This window comes from Benincasa hispida, chromosome 10 (assembly GCF_027475165.1).
Source record: "Benincasa hispida cultivar pf3 chromosome 10, pf3_genome.v1.1, whole genome shotgun sequence".
In the NCBI taxonomy this organism is placed as follows: Eukaryota; Viridiplantae; Streptophyta; class Magnoliopsida; order Cucurbitales; family Cucurbitaceae; genus Benincasa; species Benincasa hispida.
In genome coordinates, this window is record NC_143487.1 from 1532126 (window position 1) to 1548169 (window position 16044).

Here is a 16044-nt window from a genome sequence, read left to right on the forward strand (position 1 = left end):
AATGTTGCAATTTGATGGATAGTATTGTTTTTTTTTTAAAAAAAAAAATAAAATTAATGAGAGTTTTCATTAAGAAGTTACGTGATAATTTTTCAGGGATTTGAGAGAAATCATTTTATTTAGTTGATTTTAAATGAAATCAAAATGTAAATAATAGGCGGTCTAAATTAGCTATAGTTTTAGTTGATGTAGTTTCCAAAGTTTAGGAAATTCTTTTTTCCCCAAAATTTTAACGTAGCCATAGTTTTTATTTTAGTTTTTCGTTCTGAAAAAAAAAAAAAAAAAAACTATTAAAAGAGATATGCGTTGCGTAAAGACAATCTCAGCAAGTCACAAGCATGTTTAAATTAATCCAATCACAAATTTACCAAGAATGAACAATTTAATTAAGAAACTACATTGATGCATCTAAGCATAATTTTCAATTGATTAAGGTATTATACACTCACCAACAGTTAAGATGTTAAAAAATATGCTTAAATTTTGTTATATATATATTTTTAAAAAAATTCAAGTACCATAATTATAAACCTTGAGATGTTTATATTTGGACATTAAAAAAAGGGCCTTTTACGCATATAACGCACATGAATAAGTATAATATCACAGTTATCTAAATTTTCCTATTTTTCACATGAATAATTTAGTAGGCGATTGTTTTATACAAAAGTCTTACTCAATTTAATTTTTCAGTTCTTCTTACTGTTTTTTTTTAAATGTAATAGTATTTTTTTTTGAATAGATAATATTATTATACAACAACAAGAGGGATCCCACAGTTCGAAATCAAGACACCATAGCAAACAAAACACCTACATAAACAACGCACAGCCCATAAATAGAGACACGGACAAACCAACCATAAGCAAAAAGTAAACATAATAAGAAAAAACCTCAATCCAGAGACAATCCAAGTACCATAGTAACCAGGAGGAAGCAAAAGACAACAAACAACAAACAAGCTAGAAAAGACCATGAAGATCAATCCACCTAGAGACAGCACGCACATGGACCATAGAGACAATAAGCTGTAACAAAGAAGATGCCAATCTCAAATGCCCGCCATACAATCGACGATTCCTCTCTTGCCAAATTTAATAAATTGACGCACACCAGAAGGCTCGAAGTAACTTACTCCGAACACGCTTACCTGACCCCATCCGACACACCCAGCTAAACTCCACATCCTACCCAACAACCCGATGAGACGAACCCAACAGACACAACGCACCCTCTAAAACCTCACTCCCAAACACACAATCGAAAAACAAATGATTTCGGGACTCCACCCCATCGACACAAAGCAGATAAGCAGCACCCACCATTTAATCCCACCTTCTCAACCAATCCTAAGTACCTAATTTATCCTTCACCGCCAGCCAAGCACAGAAGAAATGCCTTGAAATATTACCTTTAGACCAAACTAGATGAGCCCAGGACACTCTAGGACGTCTCAGACGCAAACTCTCCCAAGCACCAGCAATAGTGAACTTGAAGGAGTTAGATAACATGCAACGGAAGAATTCAAAATCAATAAGCACTCTAACTATGCTTAATTTGAGTTTAAAACATGCTACTCATAACAAGTTCACAAGAGGATTTGAGTTACACATTACCTTTGAAGAAAACTCCACGAATTCAGCAAGAAATCCAGAAATTTGAGCTTGAATCTTCAAGTAGACCACCACCAAGATCTTTTCTACTAATCTCAAATGAGGATTGTGTGGTGGAAACACTCAAACTGAGCTAAATTTGGATGAACTTTAGAGAAGGAAGTGGGTTTTCACTGCAGTAGACATTTGGTGTAAAAACACTGCATGGCCCCTTCATTCTCAATATTAAGCTTCAATTTATAAGCTCAGATCATGCATGGAGATGCAGTGTGCATGGAAGCTAGCTTCAGCTTCATCAATTTAATGAAACTCAAGTGGAATTTGGTGATTAAATACTTAATCACCAAATACTTAATCACCATAGCGGATTTTTGGTGTGCATGGAAGCCAGTTCACAAGAGAATTTGGTGATTAAATACTTAATCACCATAGTAGATTTTTCCAAAATTGGAATCCACTAAACCCATTTTAATCATATTTTAATCAATTCGATTAAAATACGATTTTATATTTAAATAAAATATTTTATTTAAATATTTAGTTTTACAAAATTATTTCAAATTAATTAATTTTAAATAAAACTAATTTTAATATTAATTAAACTTTTTAATTAAATTATTAATTTAATATCTTAATATTAGATTAATAAAAACATCAATTCCACTAGTATGATTGAATTTCATATAATTAATATTTAAATTAATTTAAATATTAATTGATTCTCCAATTTCGTTTAATTTCGATAAAATTAAACGTTTCATCTGTATCGTATACAATTAATTGAAACCCTAAATTGAATTTGAACGTTTCAAATTCATAACCCTAATTTCAAATTTCATCCAATAATACTCAATTTATAAATCCAATTTACGAGCTAGTAGAAAGGCTTAATGGACCTACAGATCATGAGCTCCAACGATTTATAATTAATTGGTTAAACTCTTTAAACTGAATTAATTACTATTCGTCAACTATCAAGACATACCATTCAAGCTCGATAGTTGCACTCTCATCACTGTAGATGTATTTCTATCCATTTTAGTCATAATCGGTAAGTCGATCCTTACAGGTTGTTCGTATTTACAGTTGGGTCAAAATTACTGTTTTACCCCTATAAATACATCTTGCTCTTTAAGCTCCCACTGACCCTTTATTGAACAACTGATTCATAATACCACTTATGAATCTCTCACCTATGCAAATCAAAAGATAATCCCGAATAAACAGAAGTTCATAGTTAGCTCAGGATTAAGATTGAGTTACCCTAGGTCATTTTAGTTTGAAATAGTCAGTTTTAACAGTAAACGATCATTATAAAGAAAAATGACTATTTCGAGGTCCAGTTTTATGTAAACTCATTGCGTGGGATGCCCCCACTCACATGTCTCTACATGAATGATCTGTGGATCACATTATTGTATCAGCATACAAAATGGGCCGCATCCAATAGTGTTATCAAGATGAGATACCCAATCTCATCCATATACTTATAGGCCATTTAGGTTATATACTATAACTTGATCCTAATTATGTCACCACATAAAGTTAAAGTATTCATACTATAGCCATGAATTTGTTTACTGGATTTTCATAATAGAATGCAATATCAACAATTTTATTTAATAAAATACTCAATAATATTTTATTGATAAATAGAATGTTTAACACAAAATTTATGAACTGCGAGTTTTAGGACATTCCCAACAAAACTGACCATTACCACTTGGTACCCAAACTCAACAATCCTCCCCACTCACCCTCGGCTCCACGTCCTGATACAAACCCCACAATTCAAGAAGTTCCCAAGAAACCGAAGGCTAAAGCCAACAACCATCAACAGATAAAAATTTGATAGTCTAGCCTCACGACAGCTGGCAACATCATTAATCACACGGTCCCCACACATCTCGACAATGGCCTCTACAGGTCCCACCAAATAAAACATCTCCTTCCTTTACCAATCTGCACCCTGAAAAATGGCTTAAGTCTATCACAACAGCGTAAAATCGCCTTAAACACTAGGACCGCTCCATCTCAGTACGAATCGCCTATAACGAATGACCCCGAAGCACATACTCCCCATCCATGTAACCCACAAGGAACCAGACCGCACCAGCAATAACCATAATAATTTCAAAATAGTTGCCACATTACAGGAAGAAGTATGATGGATACCCAAACCCCCTTTAGCTTTTGACAAATAAATCTCATCCCAAGCAACACGCACACCCCCTACCATCAATTCGCCCTCTCCACAAGTAAGCCCGTAAAATACGATCAACCTCATGGGCAACAGAACCAGGCAACACAAACACACTAGACCAATATACCTAGAAACTCTGCAACACTGATCAAACCAACTGCAAACGACCCGCAAAGGAAAGAAATCTCGTAGCCCAACTTCTAACTCGAGCAGTAATCTTCTGAATCAATGGGCACAATCCATAACCTTCAACCTACCCGACAGCAAAGGAAACCCAAGACAACAAAAAGGCAAGACCCAAGAACAAACCCATATTCCTAACCAACTCTCTAGTCACATCACAAGAAACACCAGTAACAAAAATAGAGCTCTTACCCACATTAGCCATAAACCCACATAACACCGCAAACTGACTCAACACATGATGCATTAAACTCAACGAACCATGATTAGTCGTTCAAAAAATCATGAGGTCATCAGCAAACGACAAGTAAGTCAACCTCACCTTTTCATACCTATGATGAAACACAAAGGAGGGCGAAGGGTTATTCAGCATACGAGATAAGATGTCCATAACCCTTTCCTACCAAGAAAGTACTCTTTAAGAGATCCATTAATCATCACAGAGAAAAAGAGGGATGTAACACAAGCACGAATCCAATTCACAAACTTCAAAGGTGTACCAATGGCCAAAAGAACACCAAACAAAAAGTCCCAATTAACAAAGTCATAGGCCTTCTAAAGGTCCATCTTCAGCACACAACGAGGTTGGCCCCTATTAAGCTGATACCCTCCAACAAGCTCTTGGCACAATAAAATATTTGTTGGATGGTACCAGTACGCAACGGAAGCGACGAGGATCGATAAACACTCTAATTGATTAATTTTGGCAGAAACGAAAACATGCTCAAGTAGAAATTAATGGGTTTCAAGACATATCTTTGAAGAACCTTACACAAGCAGAAACGAAAACATACTCAATCAGAGTCAGTGTTTCCTATAAGGATCAATTCCTCAACACCACACACAAGCATACAGTTTCTCGTTCTTCTAAGATACTTGAAAATGGCCTTGACCGCTATCCAATGATCAAATCCTGGATTGGACTGATATGTACTGACCACTTTTACTGCATGGCATATATCGAGCCTAGTACACAACATAACATACAAAAGGCTACCTGCCGCAGATGCATAAGGAATCCGTCTTATCTTTTCAACCTCTTGAGGTGTCTTAGGACACTGTTCCTTAGAAAGAACAATTCCATGCCTAAAAGGTAATAAACCTTTCTTGAAATTCTACATTGAATACTTGACAAGAATTTTGTTAATATGCGATGCCTGAGATAAGACTAGCGTTTTGTTCTTATGATCCCTTATAATTTAGATCCCTAGAACTTACTGAGTTTCACCCAAATATTTCATTTGGAATTGAACAGCTAACCATTCCTTAATTTTGATCAGAAAACCAATATCATTCTCAATGAGTAGAATATCATCCACATACAACACTAAGTAAGCTACTGAATAGTTAATGATCTTCTTATAAACATAAGGTTCATCAAATTTTTTATTAAAGCCATAGGTTTTGACCTCAACGTTAAACCTCTGTTCCAATATCTAGATGCATGTTTTAATCCATAAATGGATCGATTGAGCTTGCAAATTTTTTTCTTTTGACTTTGTACTATGAATCCTTCTGGTTGAGATTATCTATTCAAGATTACCATTAAAAAAGGCAGTCTTGACGTCTATTTGCCATATCTCATAGTCATAATATGTGACAATAAACACGAGAGTCCGGATAGATTTTATCATAGCAATAGGAGAGAAGGTTTTTCATAGTCCACCTCCTCAATCTGGGTGTAGCCCTTTGCTATTAATCTAGCCTATAAGATTTGCACATTTCCATCTATACCTTTTTTCCTCTTGTAGGTCCACTTGCAACCTATAGGTTTTACCCTATCAGGTTGATCTACAAGTTCCTAAAAAGAATTGGAGTACATAGACTCCATTTTTAGATTCATGGCCTTAATCCATTCATCTTTGTCAACATCTTCCGTTGCCTTCTTGTAAGACAATAGATCCTCAACATCATCATTATTGATGTTTTGGGCTTTTGTTAAACTCACGAAGCAAAACAAGTGGGTTCATAACCCTCCCATTACGTCGAGGCAATCTCAATTCTTGATATTGATTAGTTTAACTAGAAGAACCGACATCAACAACTTTTGTTGATGTACTAGCCTCTTCAACAACTCTTGTTGAAATTTTAGTAGTATTTTCAAAAAAATTTGTTAAAATTATTTTGCTTCGTGATTTCTGGTCCCTCATGTGGTCTTCTTTCAAGAATGTAGCGTTTGTCGATACAAACACTTTATTTCATTTGGATTAAAGAAGTACCCACTTTTTGTTTCTTTGGGGTAGCCTATAAATAGGCATACTTTCGAACGAGGTTTCAACTGTTTGGGATTTGTCATAAGCACATTGGTTGGACATCCCCAAATTCTGAAGTGGCGTAAACTATGTTTATGGCCTCTCCACAACTTCAAAGGTGTTTTAGAAACACTCTTTGATGGAATGTTGTTCAAAATATAAACAACAGTCTCCATTGAAAATCCCCATATCAAGTTAAGAAGTTGAACAACTCATCATAGATCGAACCATATCCAACAAGATTCTATTTCTCCTTTCCGATACACCATTTTGCTGAAGTATATCAGGGACTGAGAGTTGGGACATTATTCCATGTTCTATCATATAGTTATGGAATTTTAAGTCTATGTACTCTTCACCATGATCAAATCGTAGTATTTTTATATTTTTACTTAACAATTTTTTAACTTTAGTTTTATATTTGTTGAACTTTTTAAGTGTTTCAGACTTGTGTTCCATTAGGTATAGATACCCTATCTTAAATAATCATCTATAAAAGAGATAAAATATTCATACCCCCATCTTACATTTACATTCATCGGACCATAGAGATCTAAATGTATAAGTTCCAAGGCCTCTTTGGCTCTATAACTTTTTCCAGTAAAAGATCGTTATCTTATCTTGCCTTTAAGGCATGACTCACATATAGGTAAAGAATTTTCTTTTAAACTATTTAGAAGTCTATTTTTCACCAATCTCTCGATCTTACTGAGATTAATGTGACCTAACCTTAGATTCTAAAGGTGGGCATTTTCTCTAGGAGAAATCCTTGGTCTCTTAGCAGTTGTTGTCGTTCTGAACATTTCAATATTTAGGACAACCTTTGTAACTAACGATCTTAGTACATATAATTTACTTTCTTTTGAAGCAAATCTTATCTCAATTTCGTTTTTTAAAATAAACACTTTACTTCTAGAGAAAGAGAGAGAATAATTTTGTCCAATCAAACAAAAAACAAAGATTAAGTTCCTTTTCATATTAAGAAACTACATATATGTCATCTAATAGCATATATCATTTCTTGTCCAGAAGTAACTTAAGCCTGCCTACGACAACAACTAAAATGGCCTCACAGTACCAACTCGAAGAGTTATCTCCAAATGTCTCGGGGAATTAAATCCCTGATACGAAGAACATACATGATTAGTAGCCCCTAAATCAACTATCCAGTCAGAATCATTATTCTCTACTAAGCACGGCTCCAGGACAAGTAAATCATATTTACTGTCATTGGATCTCTTTCTATTTAGGAGAGCAGTGAGATCAACTTGAACACCCTTATTATGACCTCCAAGTTTTTCCTCCAAGGTCAAGCCTCTTTGATAAACTTCGCTAGAGTTAGCAACTTTTGCCTCCTGTATTTGTCCCTTGACATTCAATACAGACCGGAGTTCAAATAGGGAGCTGACATTACTAGTTTCGTCTATATCAATTCCATCCTACTTGAATTGTAAGAACACTCGCTCAAACAACTCTTGCATTAATTTCATAATATGAAGTGCAGTGACCATGCTCTTAAATCTTTTGGCCAAGGCATTAGGTATGCTCGCCAAATTGTCAACTCGAGCCTCAAGATTGGCCTTCGTCCACCTTTTGTATGCATTAGAAATATTTTGTGTTGCATTAAGTGTTGGAACAAGAGGACATTCCTCAGTCAAGGCGAAGTTAAGGTCGTTAACCATGAATGTGGTTTTAATCGATTCTTTCCAAGGTGTGTAATTGAATTCGGTCAATATGTCAACATTAAGAAGGTTCATTGAAGCGCTAGTCAATTTTGTTGATAGAAAACAAATTACTTATTTTAGAAATTTATGCAAACATTCATTTTAATCCAATTAGTTTAGCAAAAACTAATAATGAACCCAACATTATTCCATTATGCAATGATGCTGCGGTGATTTAGGACAAAAGCCACCAAAGGGTGGTCCATCAACCCTTCCCTGAATTGAGACACTTTCAACCAATCATTACACCATAATAACTCTTATTCCTATAATGATTAGTCACCATTGATTTGGTCAAGAAATCATTAACTTGCTTAACATTTATTGTAAGTGTGACCTTTTATTTTAGACCTTAGAGTTCCGTCCCAATGAACCAATTGAAGGGAAAAACCGATTAGGGTAAAAACTAAAGCGATCCTATCTAGAAACCATTTATGAAGTTTGCCTCTGTTTGACCTAATGAAAAAACCATCCAAAGGGGAATGCTCCCAGGACACTTCAAGACCGTGTAAGAAGGTCTCACGATGTAAACCAATGAAGGAGGTCGTAGGACATGTTGACACATATCCTTCCCCCACTTACTATAAACACTCCCTCCATTTACCTTGATATTGACCAATGCAAACACCATTCAAAGAGGGATGCTTCTAGGGCGCCTTGAAACCAAGTATGAGTCTCAAGATGTGAACTTTTAAAGAGAATGTGAGTGAAAAAATTGACATAACATATATATCTTTTTCCTCCCATTGAGTATTTTACAAAAATGGGTTTATTAACTTAGTAAAAACCGACCTTTATTAACTTAGTAAAAACCGACTAATTAATTTTAACTAAATATTTGTTAATTTGCTCAATATAATGCTTATACTGAATATTTCAACAATATATGACTTCATTTGTTAAACTTTTTAATGAAGTCAATCATTTATTGCATGCTTATAAAATATTTGTCCAATTCACCTTTCATGTCAGTTCCCAGGTAGGGGTGTTCCGTTTTCGTCAGCTTAAATATCTTAGCCTACACAGAACTTTCCGTAGACAAAGTTCTCTTATGAGCAATTATTTTATAAATTTAATCTCTTATTGAAATTCATTTTAATCATATTAAAACAAATTAAAAGATTAACCCATTTCTAATCTTATTAGAAATGTGTTTAACATAAGTCTTGGTGAATTAATTTTAAACCATTTAAAACTAAATTGGACTTATGTTTGGATATAACTCTTTATTATAGATTTTAATTCTAATTTTATTATACTTATAAAAATTATAAAATAATAAAAAATAAAATCTATAATTGCATTCAAAGACATTGATTAAATATAACATTTATATTTATCTAAGTAATGTCATGCTCAATGCAAAATTTATTTTAATTGAAAAATATAACACTTATATCTAACAATTATTAAGCACACATATCCATCATGTCATCATACATTATAACAATTATAACCTAGTATGATGCATGAACATGCTTAATGTACCATACATCTAAAATAATATAACACTATAAGATGCATAAGCGTGCTAATTTCATCATGCATCCAAAAAATATAACACTTACATTTTGACATGATGCATGAACATGTTTATCCAAAGGTGAGATTTTGAATTTAAATGACATACTTTATGCACCATTCAAAAATAATTTAAATCATACATCTCATACATAATTAAATTGAAAAAATAGAAAAGTTGACCAGTTATTAGCATTCCTAGAAAATAAAATAAAATAAAAAACCCTAGATTTTAGAAAATCCTAAAAGAAAACGGAAAAAGACAAAAAATTTGCTTCTGTTCAGCAGCAACGATGGATAAACCAAGGCTCAAAATGACGATCCAACTGTTCAAAATGAGACCTAAGTGTCCTAAACATACTGACCAAATTTCAGTATGATCCAACAGTTAGAACTCCAGTCATCAATAAATTTGTAAGAGCTATCCCTGAAAAACCAAACCGCATTGCATTATTTCTCTTTGTTTTTTCTTGTTTTACCTTCGTTTTCCTTGGTTCTTTTCACAGCAACTTTTTACCAATAAAGACACAGACTTACAGACTCGATTTATAGTAAAAAAAAAAATACCCATAAACACTAGATTTTACATTGATCTTATGAATTAAAATTGTAAATCTAAATGCCAAAAGCCTAAATAGTCAACTCGTAAACCACAATTAAAATCATATACATCTCATGCATATATTTTAAAAGCAACCCACCAAACCAAAAATAAAAATTGCACAAATTTGGCTCTAATACCAATTGAAGGATCGAATCCCAAGTGGATGCATGTGATCGTCTAGCAATTTTGTTTTTAATTTTACATAAACAAAATATAGTATAAAAATAATAACATAATAGATAAATAATCAAGATTAGCATGCATTTGAGAGAAGAAAAGAGGGAAGAGCTAAACCTTACCTTTGTAGATTCCCAAATTCTTCATGATTCCCTCAGCATCTTCTCTGCATCTTCTCCGGAATGTCTCTTCAATGATCAAGGCACAACACTATAAGTAAAACCTTGTTATTCTCTAGGATCCCAAGAATTAGATGTGTGGTCTCCAAGACTTGGAAGAGGAAGAAGAAGTAGTAAAGAAAAGAAGAGAGATTTTGAGAGAAGTAGTAGGAGACTAGGATTTAGAATTCCCAATTCAACCGTGTCACAAACATGGGTCATGAAGACCATGAGGAGGTGACCCCCTTCTCCTAATCTTTCCTATTTCTACTCTAGTTCTAATTTAATTAAATAAGCTTTCTTTAATTAGTTAGTCCAAAAATTAAATAACCATATATATTAAATCCAATTTAATATATATAATTAATTAATAAATAAAACATCACATTTTATTGCTCTCTACTTCTGAAAATTAATTAATTAATTAATTAATTAACCATTAATTAGTCAATTAAACGACTATGTTAAATCATATTTAATATAGAATTAATCAACATATAATTATCACATATCTATATGTATACATCTCTTTAATGTTTGAATGTTATTCAAATATTTTTCTCTCTTAGTTATAGATCAAATCTATAATTGACTATATTATATTAATCTCATTACTATGCAATTGATTTGAATAATTCAAATCATTCTTCTTATATATGCTTTAGTGAGCTAATAAGGGGACCTTATGAACCTACAGATTAGAAGCTCCAATGATATAAGATTAATTAATCAATTTTTATTAACTATCGGTCATTCCACTAAAGACCGATAGCTGCACTAGCATTGTAGATTTATTTGTGTCCACGGATATAACCAATCAACAACGAGTCGACCCTTCACAAATTCCTCATACTATAGCTGGGTCATAATACCATTTTACCCTTATAGTTACATTTAACTTCTTAAATACCACTGATCCCTCTAATGAACAAACAGTTATAGTTCAACTACAAACTAACACCTCTCAAGCCAGTAAGAGGTTGAGACCTCAATGTTCAAGACCCAAAATCAGCTATTAAAAGAGCAATTTATCTATTTTCCCTCAGGTCGGAAAAGAAGTGAAGTTCATCTTGTGTAGTTGTGTTCCCAGCTCCCTACTCGAACGAGTCCCCAAAATAGTAGGCTTGTTGAATCAACTAACAAGGCCACCCACACCCATACAAATCAAAGGATTGCTCTCATAGGCAATAGTTCACAACTCACTCAAGATTAAGGTGAAGTCACCTATTGTCATCTTAGTGAAATATAAGTCTCTTTTAGCAACGGTGTTATATAGAGAGACTATTCATTTCACGGTCCAGTCTTATACAAACTCTTTGTGTAGAATACCCTGCCTCGTATGTCTCCACATGAACGATCGGGATCAGATCATTTATAGTACTTTACAACAATTGTAACATCTACAAAGTAGGTCGTATTTGTAGTGTCACCAGGATAAAGTACTCAACCTACTACAGTCTCTTTAGGTTATCACTTAAACGTGATCCACCTATATGTCTCCACATACATGTTTAAGTTTCATAAAATAACCTTGGATCTTAGTTTATTGGATTGATTTAATGCAGTCTAAACATTAATAAAATACCTCTATTTTATTAGATATATAATTTGTCTTTACAAACTAAAAGATACATTTGATTTAGTACATTAACTCCAACAGTTGTGTCATTTATTGCCCAACACTTAGCCAAATTCTTACCCTAGACTGCCCCATGCGTCCACCTTCTGAGGACTATGCGTCCAACCTTAGTTTCTTACTTGGTTGTGCATAGTTCAACGAATGGTTTCTCAATACTTAACCAATCATTTACCTATTATTCACTTAACCCTAGACATCCCAAGATAATTCTTCTATGCGTCCAAATTTTCCTAGTATGCGGCCAAGTAAGTCCATTTTCACCCTAGTATGCGGCCAAGGTCTCCTTCACCTCCTATAATGTGTTCAACTTAAGATGACTTATCCAAAATTAGGCCCCTACTCCTAATACTCATAGCATAGTTCCTTATTCTCATATAATAGTTCGCCATTTTCATAGCATAGCTTCCAAGATGTCTTCTATGCATCGAAGTCACTCTCCATGCGTCCACAAGGTGCCCAGGGGTTTTTCTCAACTATGCTATGAGTTAAACCTCCTTAACTATGCTACGAGTTTATGCTATGAGTTGAACTTCCTTAACTATCCTACGAGTGTATGCTATGAGTTGAACTTTCTTAACTATGCTATGAGTACTTTACCCAACTATGCTATGATTTCTCCTACTCAACTATGCTATGACTTTAACTATATTATGACTTCTTCTACTTAACTATGCTATGAGTTGAATCCCTTTACTAACACTTAGCCAATTCTTCACTTATCTAGGTTAACTCATGCCTTGTATGGTTTGAACACTTGTCAAATTTCTTCATTCTTTACTATGCTATGAGTTCGTAGCATAGTTTACATACTTAGTCAAAACTTCAACCTATTATGCTCCCAACTTTTCCTTCACTATTTGTATACAACACTTTGTCCCTAATCTCAACCACATGATCTCTACACGTAGGAATTTTTTATTTTTTATTTTTATTTTCAACACTTCTTGAATGGAAGAGTTTGAGGGCTTACACGAAGTATCCTGAGAGGTTGACTAACGAATAAAAAGTGGAAATTTTGTATGAAAGATAATTGAAAGATATGCTTGAAGGCAAGCATAATTGTAAATTTTGGGGGTGGCCTTGCGATTGATCTTCTTACTTCTATCTTTCCATCCTCAGTAGTTTCTTCTACCATGTGTACTTCCTTCATCGTTGCCACTTTTTGGTTTCAACACATGGCCCTTCTTTTCCTTATCTTTTCTTGTATTCCAGCATTGCAACGCATTAATGATATCATTTTTTTTCTTAAACTTTCTTTTAGGTTTAATAAATGCATGGAAAGTGCTTTTACCTAATTTTCTTCTATCCTGCATACTTTTATCACTAATGCTTCTAGATATCCTAGTTCTAAGAGACAATAACTTGTAGAATTACTATCAGCAAATATTACAATAAAAAAAGGACTTTAACCCCCTGAGGTCAAGACACAAAAACAAAGTCAAATAATACAAGAAACCCCTGATCAAGTAGAGAAACAAAGAAAAGAAATCCAACTGCACATACTCAAAAAGTACCTGAATGGGCTAGAGATGTATAGGAACCATGACCAAGTTATGTTATGGTTACCACCAAAGATGATAAAATACTTCCACACCAGGCCCATCACCAAAGAAGAGGACACAAGCAATTACCTTTACGAATGTGATAAATCCAAACTAACTTTGTAACCCAAAAGGAAATGTAGTGGGTAGCAGGATCCCACAAAAGAATCTCCCTCCCTAATTAATAATACAGTATGCAGTTGCAAATACAGTAATCAGACCCAAGGTGTTAACAGATATAACGGTACAATGTAAAAGAATTAGTAGATATATCAAATTTTAGATCTAACTTTCTAAGTCTATCGTTGATAGATTATATCGCTGATAGATTTTGCTATATTTATTTGCTTTAAAACTGTTGTTATATACTTAATTATTAGTCCTAAAAGTGTTACCTATTACAATTACCCTATAGAAAAAAGGTACATTTTTTATCTCTAAGTTTTGAGCTTGGTTGCCATTTGGTTCATAAGGTTCAAAATAATACACATTTAGTCTTGAAGTTTTGATATTGATTTCAATTTCATTCTAGTCTCTAAGTTTTACAATGTTACAATTTTACTTTTAGAGATTTGAGTTTTGTTACAATTTGATCCCCAGGTTTCAAGATGTACACCTTTAACCTCAATTTTTTCACTATATAATCACTTTCAGTTTTTATGTTTTAATTAATTTAAAATAATAATGAAGTGCAATTTTCAGTTTAATTTTAACAGTGATGAAAAATAATAAAATTTAATAAATCACAATTATTTTCAATCGATTAATAAATATTAACACTAAATATGAAAAGTGAGTATTTTGAAACCCAATGACTAAATTGAAATGAAACTCAAATTTTAAAGGTAAAATTATAATATTTTAAAACCTAGGAACTAAATTTTATGGCTTTGAAAATTGCCCCAAATATATTACAATGTACAATTAAAATACGGATTAAATGTAGTAGTAGAGTGCTTTTGGAAAAAATTTACCAAAAGTAGAGAAACTTGAAAAGTATAGCAAAAATAAGGTCAATCTTTTGTTTTTATTGATTTCATGAAATTTCATATTTTGTTATTATTTTTTTATTAAATTAAATAAATTTTAGGTAAACTATCTTAAATAACAAAACAACTGAAAATATTTACAGATAATAACAAAATATCACAGTCTATTTGCGATAGACCACGATAGACTATTATTTTTGTCTATCATGACACAGATAGATGCAAATAGTAGTCTATAGCAGTCTATCACAAATAAACAGTGAGATTTTGCTACATTTATAAATATTTTGGTTCATTTTTCTATATTTAAAAAGAACCCCAAATTTTAAATGTCCTTTCTTTTGAAAAATTTCAAGAAATGACCTGAAACCCAAAAAAATTTCTACCAATGACCTCTTCCTAAAAACTTTTCTACCACTCACCTTTTTCCCATGCGAAATTTCAAAATTACCCCCAATTTTTAAAAAGCCTTCAGAACGCACGGTGAACACGTCTCTACGAATACTTTAAACAAGCATTTAAATATTACTAAGCGATCAGATAGATATTACTAAGCGATCGTTTAGGTAAACGTTACGTGTGTTGGAATTGGTGTCCTAATTCTCCCGGAGTCTCGTTGTTTATAATGATACACATTGTTTGATGAATAAAATAAATGTTATTTCATTATGACATTTACTTATATCCAATAAACAAAGCTTCATGGCTATCTTATGTGAACTTAAGCATGTATATGTGATCTACAAGTGGATCATGCCTTAGTATAAGGATTAAGGTTGGATACATTGATCTTGGTGATACTACGAATACGGTCTGCTTTGTAGAGGTTTACAAGTAAACTACTACAGATGATAGATCCTGACAATTCATGTAGAGACGTACGAGCAGGGGTGTCCTATACTTGTAAAAGACCGGACCACGAGATAAATAGACTCTATATATAACGTCGTTGATAAAGATGTCCACGGGGCGGGGCAGGGAAGGGCCGGGGATGCCATTCTCCATCCCCGTCCCCATTTTCCATTTTATTCCTCATCCCCGTGAAATTCCCCATGGGGATCGGGGCGGGGATTCCCCGCAGGGAATTCGCGGGGATCGGGTTCCCTGCAGGAAATTTTTTTCCATTACTTTTTTTTGTTGTACAAAGTCAATTAATTTAAATCACTAATGTGATTTTAATTAAATAATCAACTTTATCATTAAATTGTTTATTATGGTTAGTTTTGGATGACAATTTGAATTTAAAGATAAATTACTTAAATTTTGGCCTAAAAAAGCTAATTAATATTTGTTAGTAGAAAGAAATAAATATAAATCAAATTATTCACATATATAATCTAAATTTAAATATTCAATTTAAAAATATTCATTATCTTTCCCAATAAATAATCAAACTTGAAATTTAAATGTAATATTTATATAATAATAATAATAACATAT